At 40.9% G+C, this 13,041-nt stretch overlaps 1 protein-coding gene across 1 annotated transcript in view; it reads right to left on the bottom strand.

The window, feature by feature from the left end:
* The window catches only part of LOC149808596 (methylmalonate-semialdehyde/malonate-semialdehyde dehydrogenase [acylating], mitochondrial-like), a 141,454-nt gene that overhangs the window by 85,872 nt on the left and 42,541 nt on the right, over positions 1 to 13,041 (bottom strand). The window lies entirely within an intron of this gene.

The following is a 13,041-nucleotide window of genomic DNA, read 5'->3' as shown; positions in this document are numbered from 1 at the left end:
TCAAGTTGTATCACCGTTTCTTGCTTAACTAGAAAAGAATTCTACTGTATTGCTACATTGGTGAAATTGTATGTGTCTGTGTATTTGCTTGTTTGTATATGTATGCATGACTGACTGACTGACTTTCTTGGTCCTAAAGGCTCAAAGGGCATGCTCAGACAGTGGGAGAACATATGCCACGTGGATTACCTTAAATGGGGGCAAACTCTCCCGATGTCTCATAACTACTTATTGGAATGTTAAAATATGCTTCTTCGTCACCCTCTTTCTTGGTCTTGATCAAATTTTGCTAAACCATGGTCTAGACATTCTTTGACCACATGGCGTACACACTGCGTGATACTTACAAAGTACAAAATGACAGTAAAAGTAATTGTTATTCTACATTTTGCTGTCCAGCATTATGATGACCCTATCGTTTGGCCGAGAAATCGATAGGCTTCTTCCCCAAGCCTCATGTCTCTTGCCACCAACTTAATACCTACAGTCTCTGATAAGAGTCTCCCTGGAGAGCCAGACTTCTGCAATTCTGATCTCGTGTGATCAACGATTGGGTAATCCAGGTCATTTAGGTGACCTTGAATTTCGTTTATCCAACTCACTCTCTTTGTTCGTCTCCCTTTCTAACGGATGTGTGATTAGATCGTGAGAAGATTGAAATATTTCAGCAGGAGATACAGTCGCTCATCGACGAATGGGCGATGGAGATTGTAAGAACAACACTATTTCCACCACAATTTGCATGGTTCTATTCACATCTGTTCAGTAGTAAAACGTCTAAGAATTAATTAGATTCAATGTATTCATTCTTCAACATACGTTTTTATAGAGATGGCGAGATATATACATCTCTTCTTCATAAGGGAAAATATGCAATCAATCATGGTCTCACAGATGCATAATTTTGTGTCATATTCACCCTATGCTGCTAAGTTTCTTCAGCTTGTGAACAACCTGACAAAGGCCGCCAATTATGGATTGCGTCATAACCTTGTTCTAGTTAACTTTCTCTATGGAGTATCTTGATGGTCTATTCAAAAAGCGCCCACCCCTGGAACTATTAATGTAATCTCTTTGCAAACTTTGGTAACAGTATAAAATGGAAAATTTAAATAATTTTTATGAATTTAAATGAAAAAAAAAACAGTGGATACATATGATCTGAGCTTGCGAAACATATATGGCCCCACTTCAGCCAAACAAATGCAAAGAGGGTAAAATATTTAAAAACTTGTAGCAAGTTAAACACTGGCCCAAAAAGTTAACAAGATCTTCTGCATATAGATAGAAAAATACCTAACATATTTGAATGTCCAACTCAAATAGTGTACACAACTGACAAATAATTATAAACCTATTTGAATCAGCTGATAAGAAATATGCTATAAACATTCCATATGTCTAAATCAAGCGTTGTTTTTAACAATCATATGAATTAGCCAAAGAGTGTGTTGATGGTCTGAAGAACATGCACATGAAGGCATGATCACATGCAAAGTAGAGTACTCTCTCTAAAGTGGAGGATTTTAAAAGAAACAAAACGTAAAGAGACGACTATTCATAAACAATGTCAACAAGACAAACAAATCATGCCAGCTTATACCCGCTTAAACATGAGTTTTACACCCAACCATCCTTACACTATCTGCTCCAAGTGTGACTGATGTCGTTTCTCACTATAGGTAACGCTTCCACGCGTCGAACGTAGAGTCTGGCTACCTCGATGACGGTTTTGTAATCTGCAGCACCAGCCATCAAATAGAAAGCGGTACTGCTGGTATTGAGTCTTAGGCGAACATCCACGCCGTTCAGAAAATACTTATCTTGTAACCACCTGTCCAAATGCAAGCGGTCCATCAGTTCTAAACTTTGGCTTCCAGTAATTTTCTTATGACGTGCGTAGACTCATTTATTGCTGCAATCTGTATCTGCCGCCTCATCGAACTTGCAAGCTGTGTCAGGTTTCCATGCCACGCAACCATCCGGATTGGTGTTTTTGGCTTCTTTTCAGTACGTCAAGAGATTTTCCAGGTACACTCGATAAGGGTAAGAATTCACGCTCCTGATGACCAGTTTTTTATTCCAGTACAAATCCACCTCGCCGAACAAGGAATGCATGAAATTATTGACGGGAGGTACTGCCTCATCTGTATCTAGATCGCTTCCATCCGTTTTGTTCACTTTGACTTTCATGCACAAGTAACTGGTGCTCAGATCGGTGTAATCTTCCGGATGTCTTTCGATTTCAAACGGGAGCTGAGGCCGTGAAAGAGGAGATGGGATGTAATTCGACCAATTTATGATTCTTGCATCGCCATCATTGTGGATGGCATGGCAATCAGATCCATTTCCGACTTGGAACATGCGCAACGCTCTCGGTGTATCAATTTCTTTCTTTCTTTCTCTGTGATTCCTTTTTAATAATCAAACTCGTCTAAGTCTAGGACAATTCTTCTTTTCTGAGCCATTCTAGCTCTCGGGGTGTGAAATCCTCTTCTACGCCATCTCTGTTCAGCCTAGTCATTGCTGAGGATTCAGGGAAGCAGGAACACCTGACTCGGTAGCGTCCAGGGAGGAGTTTTTCACCGGCCCAAAATCTAATCTCTTTATGCATTTGAAGCAAGACGTCTTTGCCTGCTCTCAAGAAAGCTTCTTATGAGTTTTGTTTGTCGATAATGACATTTATGAGAAATTCTTTGCCGTGCGTCACTGCGGTATCGTTCAAGGCGTGCATACCTCCTGTCACCACCGTTTGAAAACGGGGGCCACCGAACGAAAGGTCGATTTTAACATATGATCTAAACCATGTCCTCTCGGTCAAGCGAATCCTCGGTACACTGGATACATGGCTTAAAACTCGTTAGAGAATCGTTTTCGAAAATGGAGTTTCACCGTGACAATTCCTTTGGAGAACGGAATATTTTTGTCAAAGGTCTCCTTTTCTAGCAATGTTGACAGTGTCGAAATGCGACTTACGGACGGGCAGATAGTGAGGATGTGCAAATTCGCGGTGAACGTGATAGGTGTTTCCACCTTCCTTGTCAGTGACCGTGCTGGAATTCACTTTGAAAGGATGTAAGTGGTTTGTTAACTTGCGTAATTTCTCTAGCGGTGTTGCTAACTTGCGTACCTTCTCTAGTGGAGTTTTAAACTCTTCTTCTTCTCTTCTTTCTGTTTTGGTCACTGGGGATAGTTAGGGTAATAGTTGTAGTGGAATTTGCATTAGGTTCCTAAGAAAAATCATCTGCGTTGCACCATCATCATCTTTCTCTTTTGGAACATTTGGCGAAGAACATGTCGATGTTTGGCTAAGCATTTTTTCTGGTGTTTAGACAAAGGTATCTTTTCTTTCAAGACATTCCGACAACATTAGCTCACTGTATTGATGCCATATTTGGAGGCTGTTTGAATGAGTTGTTTTCGCATGGTGAAGGAGCTTTGGGCAGGACGGACAATATGTCCCAATGTTTGTCTAAACGAGGAACCAGTCCTTTCCTTTTCTATCCTTTTTTAGCCAGAGAGTGGTGTGCACTCCTTTGAAGGGACATCTTTTTGTTTCAGGAACAAAAAGATACACTGAAGTTCATCGTTTGACATGCGTCCTTTTATCTTATTTGTCTGAAAACGTTTGAAAAAAGTCCTCCGTTTTGATCACTCCTATTTTTCTTGCGTCTTTTCAGGGGTAGATGTCGGTGCTTGGCTAAAAGGTTTTTTCGAATGACAATACTGTTCTTTTTTCCTTTTTTCTTTTTAGAGAGACGAACGGCGATGGTAGTAACAGTGTGCGATTGTTTATGGGGACATCTTTGGGCGTTCAGGTGCACAAAACACTGATCCCAATCCTTTACCGCAAGTCTTTTTTATAGTAGAATGCGTCGCCATTGATTGTTTCAACGTCGTGTCAACTTGATGACAGGCATCACACGTCGTGGAGGGGTTTGCATCGGACAGTTCTTGATTGGACAAATCCAGTAAACTCTATAACATGTCCGAGCTCTCTTGGACTTTGAATTCGGGGACAGGTAATTTGTAATCAGCTGCTACTGCATCTAAAGAGAAGGAGTATGTCACCGCTAGAGGAGAATTTCTTGGAGACGCAGGGTTCCATTGTTTCATCAAATGAGGAAGAAAAGGGTGTGAAATTGGACTTGGCTGGCATCACTAACAACGGAGAAGTAGAAGAACCTGAGGCTACTGGAGATCATGTCCTCTTGCGGGAAGAAGCTGTTCTCTGTGGTCTTTTGGGGCTTTTCTTTTTCTGTTGGCTTTTCTTTTTCTGTAGCTGTGACCTGGTCTTGTCACCACTGCTCTATTTCTTTTCTGGTCCGTTTAGCATTTTTGGAAGTGGCTTTTGTCTTCGGGAGAACTTTGGGTTCATTGGGATCCAATTTAAGAGGGTGTGGATTACGACACTTACAAGAGAACCGCTACCTCCGAGTTTCGATGCGAGGATCAGCCAGTTACGTCAAAGATATCTTGTTTCTCTAAAGAAGCATTTGGTTTGATGTGGAATGTGAATGATGCCTTGCAGTAATTAACGTGTTGTCACTGTAAACCATCGTAAGACTTCTTTGAGACAGACTTCTATGGCACGAGCACGTATTTGTGGATTTTTTTGCGACTGATGCCGTACAAGGCTCAAAACAATTCTACAGGAAGATAAGACTGAATTGACGGCATGTTGACGCTGTGTGAGACAAACCAGAAGTGACCAAACTTTTTTTATATAGATATTTTGTTATTGTTGTTAAGTCGACGATGGGGACCTGTACACGACAGGCCCTCCTTTCTGGTACCAGTGGTGAAACAGATGGGTATGAAATCGCAAATAATCGGGGTGGGTGGGTTTCAAATCCACAAATAAATAAGGTTTGAGTGGCATCGTAGTACGCATGAGTAGCCAAGGCATTCCTAACTGTTTGGCTAAAGTTTGCACTTGCGATGTATCACTAAGGCTTTTAAACATGACATCGTAATAAGCATTGAGACTGATGGTTCGATGTGCTTTACTTTCTTGAAACAAATTTTGAGTGATGTAAATGACACTGGCGTTACGATGATGCTCTTTGCGCGTAAAACACAGTTTTATTTCTTTTTCGTCTTCTTCTAAGATGTCGAAGACGACCAGATAGGACTGACTGGGGTCAGATACGTTCTTGTCGTCTTCGCCGGGAATGCCTTCCACAAACACGATGATATCGCCTTGACTTTCTCGCAAGAGATTTTACGCCGATTGCCCCTCTTGGTAACACCACACGATCAGTTGAGGTGGATGATCGATCAAATGATATTTATGTTCGATCAAACGTTTGAAAAATTCGGTTTTGCCTGAACCTCTGGGTGCGGAAATTAAGATGTTAAAGGGATGGAGAAGATACAGAGCTTCCCAACTAGCACGATATAAGTGCTTGTCGATGACTTTTAAAGTGAAGGAAAAAGGAGCAGAGACAGTAGAAGTAGCCATAATGTGGTCGTATGTGATACATTCCTGCTCCCTGTATATCTCTTTGAATTTTGCCTTTCCGAGTCTCGTAATCCTTGCGGTATATTCCTATCCTGGGAAATTGGTAAATTTCGTTCACTTCTAACAGCTGGTATCCCAAGTCCAGAGTTTTGAACAATTCCATGCTAACTCACGTTCCCGTAAAGGCGCGATCTTCCTGGGTGTGCTGACAAAGTTGGTCTTGGTTGCACGTTTCAGCACAAGTAAAGCTCAGGGAAAATATCAATTTTCCTTGGTAATGGTGAGGTAAAACGGGATGGTACAAGTCCGTGGGAGGCAAGACTTCGCATTGAATCAATCCATTGTAGTTTCGAATGTTTTCCAGGTCGGTGTGTTCTATCAGCAATTCCGGGTGCCCTTGGGGAAAGTGGCAGGTGGGACATCCGGGAAAAATTATCCACGAAATACATTCAGATGGTTTTTTTGACTCCACAGTTGCGTACATGTTCGATCCAAATGTCTTCCTTGTCGCACAAGTAATGTAGCCAGCGTAGGGATTTGGACGAGTATTGACGTTTGACAATGTTCCTCGTTTGAGGGCATATGACAGCCAGGGTGTGATAGAGCATGAATCGTTGGCGGTACACTAAGGAGTACGCTTCGGCAATGGTGCAGTTGTGTTTCAAAGGGTCGATCCCTCCGTGTAACATGAACAGTTCTCGACATTTTCCACAGTAACGCCTTAAAATGTCCACGTCCAAACGACAATACTTTAACGATTTCTTCTTAAAAGTCGAAAGGGTACGAAGCGTGGTTCTGATACCAAGCGTAGAACGATTCTCGTTGTTCGGTGCGCATGTTGTTGGGGTCGTAGTAGTGAGCCTCGGGCAAATGGGGTAGAACGGCGTGTTGATTGGCTTCGGTATTGAAAAAGTGTGTAAAATAGCATTTGGCCATTTCTGTCATTCCAAAGGTTTTAGGCATTCGGCTCAAAGGCATGGTCAAGTAACTAATCGAATCTTTTAACTTTACTTGTCCCACTTGCATGGATATGATTTTGCCTCCGTTCAGAGTTACTTTAGGACGTTCGGTACTTTGTTCGGTATAGTATCTCAAAAGACATTGGCTATCGTATCCCGATATATTGTGAGCTATTACCGTGGCATGGCGATGACAATCTCCGTAACATTTGATGTCCTCTTGGCTACACGTCTCGTCGATGGGATTTAAGATTCATTGGGAAAAATTGGCTAGCGTGTTCGATCCCCGAAAGATTTTTTCACGTCCTCCAGGAAGTTTGCTGCAGTGAGGGCAAAGATAAAAGATAGGCTCTTGGGTGCAGTTCTCTCACGCTCGATGAGCCACACAAAAATTAGAAATACGAATGCCAGTCTGTTGCTTTTATTGGACATAAAAAAATTAAATTTCTCATCTGGTCATCTTCATCCACTTGTTTGCAATGGCATTTTTCAATGTTGCATTCGTGTTCCAAATCCACGATTTCAAAACAAATATGACATCGTTTCTCCTGAACATACTTGTGCTTTGGCATTCCAAATTCAGGAGTTGACGAACACTTCTCTGTTGATCTTGTTGGTAAGAGGCAGGGCTGAAAACAGTGCGCTGACAAGCGGGGCAATGCACTCGTTTTTGTACTTCGTAAAGACAAGGTTTAGAGGGCAAACATCCTGAGCATTTCGATCCACTATGCTTGTGTTGCTCTCGATTGTTATAGCCATATTCACATTTCTCATAATAATAAATGTTTCCCAGGAATGGAGCGATACTGGTGATGTCATCAAAATGTTCATCGTGATGATAGACGTGAATGTATTTTCCGTCTTTGAGATCATTGCTTCTAAACGAAGCACGTCCGCATGGATCCAAAATGTCTTGCAATTTTTGCATTTTAGGAATGCCAAAGGGGTGTCTTTGGATAGCCCCGCTTGCTTTAACAGGAGTTCTGCTTCATGGCGGAAATATTACAGTCCTCACCCTCCTTGATTTGTCTTCAGCATTTGATACAATAGACCATGATATATTACTTTACTGTCTCCAGCATGTTTTTGGCACTCAAGATACAGCCTTACTGTGGTTCAAGTCCTACTTGGTTAGCAGGACACAAATTGTATCTGCAAATGGAATACACTCCAGCCCAGTTGATCTATGTTGTGGTGTTCCACAGGGGTCTGTTCTTGGACCTGTTCTCTTCATTCTGTACGCTCAGTCGCTCTCAAGTGTCATAAATCATGATCCAGTGTCTCACCAATTGTACGCTGATGACACCCAAATATACAAATCTAGCCACCAAACTGAAGTTGATGCTACCATCCAAGGTGTTGAGAGGTGTATTTCTGATTTGAAATCATGGATGACATATACCAAGCTGCAGATGACTGATTATAAAACTGAGGCCATTCTGATCACAACACAAAGACTTTCTTATTCACATCCTTTACCACAGACAAGAAATATCAGCAACACCAACATTAAATTCACACAAACAGTACGAAACCTAGGTGTTACTCTGGACAGTACTCTCAAATTGCACCAACATGTCACGAACATATGTAAGGCTGCAGATCTTGAGTTGAGACGCATCAGCTCAATTCGCAAATATCTTTCAGTTGATGGCACTATAACACTTGTGTGTTCATTAGTACTTTCAAGACTGGACTATTGTAACTCAGTTATGTCTGGTTCATCTCAATATCTGTTCCCGAAACTTCTAAAAGTCCAAAACACAGCTGCTCGGGTCTTACTTAGATTACCACGATCAGAGCACACCTCCCCACTGTTCTGTACCCTACACTGGCTATCCATTCGATCCAGAATCAAACACAACATTTGTTCTCTGTGCTACGTTTCACTGTTAGACTCTAGTCCAACATACCAATCCAACTTCACCCATGTGTACACACCAGCAAGATACTTACGCTCCTCTTCTGACAATCGTATGCTGATAATTTCCACTAAAAAAATCGAAGTCATATGGACAGCGTTCTTTCACATACCAGGGCCCAGCAACGTGGAATGAATTGCCCACTGAACTTAGACACAAAGACACAGTGGTCCCCTTCAAGAGTGTTCTCAAAACACTTATTTTGACTGCAAGAACAAACTTAAAGACCTAATAATGTTTCCTACCTTAAATATTCTCAGCATGTTTTTCTATGTTTTCTAATTTCGTGGTGTTTGTTTTTGTAATGATATCATTATATGTTATATTTTTTATCTTATAGGTGTTGTCTAATGTTGTAAAGCGCTTCGAGCTTCTAAAGATTAGGCGATATACAAAGTCCAAATTATTATTATTATTATTATTATTATTATTATTATTATTATTATTATTTCGCTGTTTACCTCGGTTCGGGTTTTGAATAGTTTCCCAAGGTCTTTTCCATTCTACATCGTCGTTCTTCTCGATATAGTTTCGTCCCACCACGATGGCACGGGATAAACACATCTTCTCCTGAGGTTTGTTAATTCGGACGAGGCTTTTTTTGGTGCTGTGAAGTTCGTCCACCAAAACCACCCTTTTGCGTGATGTCCCTTGGGGAAGAGACACCTGGATCATGAAGAGTGTCGCTTTTCCATCGGCGATGTGAAATTTGTCGTTGGATTGTTTCACTTGTTAAATATTGTCGATGACTTTGGAAGGTGTCAATTCTATTGGGCTGCTAAATGCGATCCAAATGGGGTACTTCAAACAATCGTGATGAATGGAAAGTCTCGAGCGATTGTCTTCTTTGGCTTGACATTTCTGTTTCAGGGTGGGTAACAAAGAAACCTACACCTCGGTGATGAACTCTTCTGCTTTCTCCAGCGGTACGTCGGACTTGAAATCTTTGAGCTTCATCTTATCCGTCTATCGAATGTGGCAGTACTTTTCAGAATTTACTGGTGGTGGTGAAGTTTGGTTGGGTTTTGACTATATGGATCTGGATGCTGGCTTACTCATGTCATCTTCAAAATCGCTGGCATGAATTTTGAACCCAGCCTTCAGCTACTGTGCATGGCGATAAATCACCTTTCTGCCTCTTACTTTCTTCTCCTTTCTCCATAAAACGATGCGATCGTTTCATATTTACTGCAAAAGGTCAAATCACTATATCTGAAACGCCGTGAGTACCTATATCAATGCCAAACTAGTGTCTTCCCTATGTAAAGGGTTAGTGTCTTCCCTTTCAGTATTCGTTTCACTCTCAAACCTACCAGAACGATGGAAGAGCCAACACAGACAGATCGCACTTCTGATCGGATCTTTGCGAGGTGTCATACGAAAATTTTCTTAAGACAAGCCGACGTACTATTTCCCCTCCTTTTGAGATAAACGTCAAGATACTTACTATACCTGGAAGAAGAAAAGGACTTGTGCTACAGAATGCCTAGACCGTCAAAAAAGCAAGACAGGTGTTAGGAGAGACAAATGGCAAAATACCTGTTATCATTGTCAAGAGAAAGGACATTGGTCTTCAGACTGCCCTTAGAAACAACAGGAGCAAGAGGAAGAGAGGGGTTCCGAAAAGGAAGAAGAGGTACATTCCCAAAACAAAGAACCCAGACACGTTCAGAAAGATAAAAAAGAGAAGAAAACGACGGGAAAGTAAGGAAGAAGAGGAGGAAAAGACTGTGAGAGTGAATAACTTTATTTTAAAAAACAGAGATAGTGAACAAAGACACAGAAGACGTCTATGAACATTTTAAAGTGTTGTGTTGTGAATTGGACTGTAAACCTTGCACCAGAATATACCAGTCAGAAAATGTAAGTGTCTCCTGGCTTTGCTCTTTTAGAATAAGGACCTACACTCACGCACTCACACACGCACATCATGGAGGGAAAAAAGGGATTTTGAGTTTTAATTGATGATGGCAAAATGAATAATATTTCCATTCAAGAGAAGTGGATGGCCCTGTAAAGGACCATTGGGTGTTTTGTTTTGTTTTTGTTTTTAAAAACAAACAAATGCAGGAACGGGACGTAATCAGCTTTAACTGTCTTAAGCATTTGCCACGGCCAAGGCCTACTTCTGGACTTGCTGATGTTGATGATTTGGTGAAAACCACTAGAGTGGGTATCTCAGACGTAGTAACAGGGTTGGTTGGTTTGCCTCGTGAAGGTTTTTTTCTCTTGGGGTGTATTAAAGAAGTCTGATACATTTGTTTCAGACTCTTTAACTATGCTAAATTGTTTAAGAATACCGTCACCGTTTGACTTTCACTGTCCTCCTTCTCTCCTAATCGTTGTTACTTCTCTGCTTCTTCTTCTTGTTTCCTTCTTCTTGCCTCTTCTTCTCGCTGCTGCTGTTGTTGTTGAAGGAGAAAAGATTGTTTTGCTTCTTTCTGCTGCTTTCAAACTTTCTCCAATTCCTCTTTCTTCCTCTGTTGAAAATCATCGACGTGTGGTAAGGAAGGAGAAGGTGGCGAAGGTGCTGGTACAGGAACAGATTCTTGCGAAGAGGAGAGAAAATCCACTAGAACCCAATTAAAATCGGTTTATTCTGAAAGTAGAACCGTGTTGACTTTGGTAGCCACTGCTGTGCCATCGCTTCTCGTTTCCATGGCCGGTGCACCGTCGTCTTCTTAGTTCCGTCATGTTTGATTCACTGCGCTGAAAAGCTAGCGCACCTATATAGGGAATGTGACGTCACAGGCTGCTCTCTTCGGATTGGAAGACAGATTCCACACTGTGACTGAACTTTGTAACGCGTGTTAGGATTGGTGAAAAAACTCAATCCGCTTTGATTCGCTCTTCCACTATAAATAACCGCGGTTCATTTCATTCCCATTCACCTATTCTCGTCAAAAGATGTGGACTAACGTTGAATCATCTACTCTCGTATCGTCGATGCTGTTCTGTACGGACTTAACGATGCATGTCAAATCATCACGGAAAATCATCCGGATCACCTATACGAGCGTTTGGAAAAGAAGAATTAATGTGGAGAGACAAGGCTGTCTGAAGAGATTCTTCATCTACGGTCCAGAAGTCACAAGAAGTTTGAGGAAGAGAAGAAGACCTATGCGATGCCCTCTATGTTAACGAAAATGGTGTTTACAAAAGACCAACGGTCTTTTTCAGGGCCACTCATAAGCCTCGAAAAGATTTGCTTTCTTGCCTAAAAGTTTTTTAGTCGATTTTATAGTTAAGATATGATAGATTGATGATCATCAATCTATGTATGTGTTATATACGTCTTTATCACATAGTATGTAAAGTTTTCCTATAGTATGTGCAGTTGCGTATTTTTTTATATTACAACATGTTAAAATATCACTTTATGTGATTCTGATTGGTCCTAATAAGCCCATGAAAGTAGCCGGCAGTATCCTCTTTAATGATTGGCTGGGATCGTAGGAAAACATTTATAACCCCGCTTTCTGGATTGTTTTGTTTTGAATGAACATTTTTAGCGGCCATTTTTGAACTCGACTCGCGAGAGGAAATTGAGGAAAAATTATTTCGGCTGTCTGAATATGGATATGTTAAACACCACATGGGTTTGTTATGTCATGTATGACAATATCATAATGAGACAAATGGCGTAAAACTACAAAATAAGAACAACAATATGAAGTAAAACTAAGGGTATTGCTTATATGATGGTGGGGTGGTGGAGAGTCGGTATATCTGTAACATATATACAATCCACTATATATACAATATACAAGCGTGGTTTAAATGTTAACTTACAGAAGTAAATAAACTCACATCTGTTCACAGAAGAATTTGGACATAAATGGGTCTCTTAACTGACAGAACTTTATCCAACCACAGCTGATTTTTGGGTAGTGTATAAGGAATGCAAATCCGACTCAAAAAGAAATTTGTTTGCGTCTTCCATGCAGTCTATTGTTCCAGTCATATACTGCAAATATCAGGTCACAAATGCATTGCAATAAATGTGGGAATTTCTGCATCTAGTAATCCTATTTCACATGAAAATTGCAACAATGTAATGTTTTGTCCTGAGAGGAACATTCTAGGGTAAACATGTACTATGTGCCTACTGTGTACCGTATCTGACAATGTGGCATCACACTGCATTGATAATTCTATTTTGATTTTTGTTGTTCTAGGGTTTAACGCCATTTTTCCGCACAAGATAGGCTATACATGGTGGCCAGTATAATTGTTGATGGAAGAACCCAGGAAAACCAAGGGAAGAACCACCTACCCACGAGAAGCTACTGGCAGGCTATCCCACGTACCCACGTTAGCCGAGCCTTGGACTCGAACCCACGCAGACAGAGGTGAGATGGCAGTGATCTGGAACGGTGAGCGCTTTAGACAACTCGGCCACTCGGGGCCCCTCACTCTATTTTGAAAAACGATTTTGCCGTTATAAAATATTCTGTTTTTACGGATGGAAGCTTTTTCTTTGATTTATAGTTTGCAAAAAAGTACAATTTTACTAGTTCAACTTTGTCTGGGACTATATTTTATGCACAAGAAATGAAAGGTACACCGTAAATCAGAATGAACGGAATTGTTCGTTCTTCTATCTATCTAAATAATTTCCTCTGAAATAAAAACTATATGATCAATAGAATCTCAAAAGGCTCGCAAAAGCTGGTCATTATTTAACTCGTTACAT

The sequence above is a fragment of the Sinohyriopsis cumingii genome, chromosome 1 (genome assembly GCF_028554795.1).
Source record: "Sinohyriopsis cumingii isolate HCF-2022 chromosome 1, ASM2855479v2, whole genome shotgun sequence".
Classification (NCBI taxonomy): domain Eukaryota; kingdom Metazoa; phylum Mollusca; class Bivalvia; order Unionida; family Unionidae; genus Sinohyriopsis; species Sinohyriopsis cumingii.
Note: the sequence above shows the minus strand (reverse complement) of the source record. Positions and strands in the feature narration are given on the sequence as shown.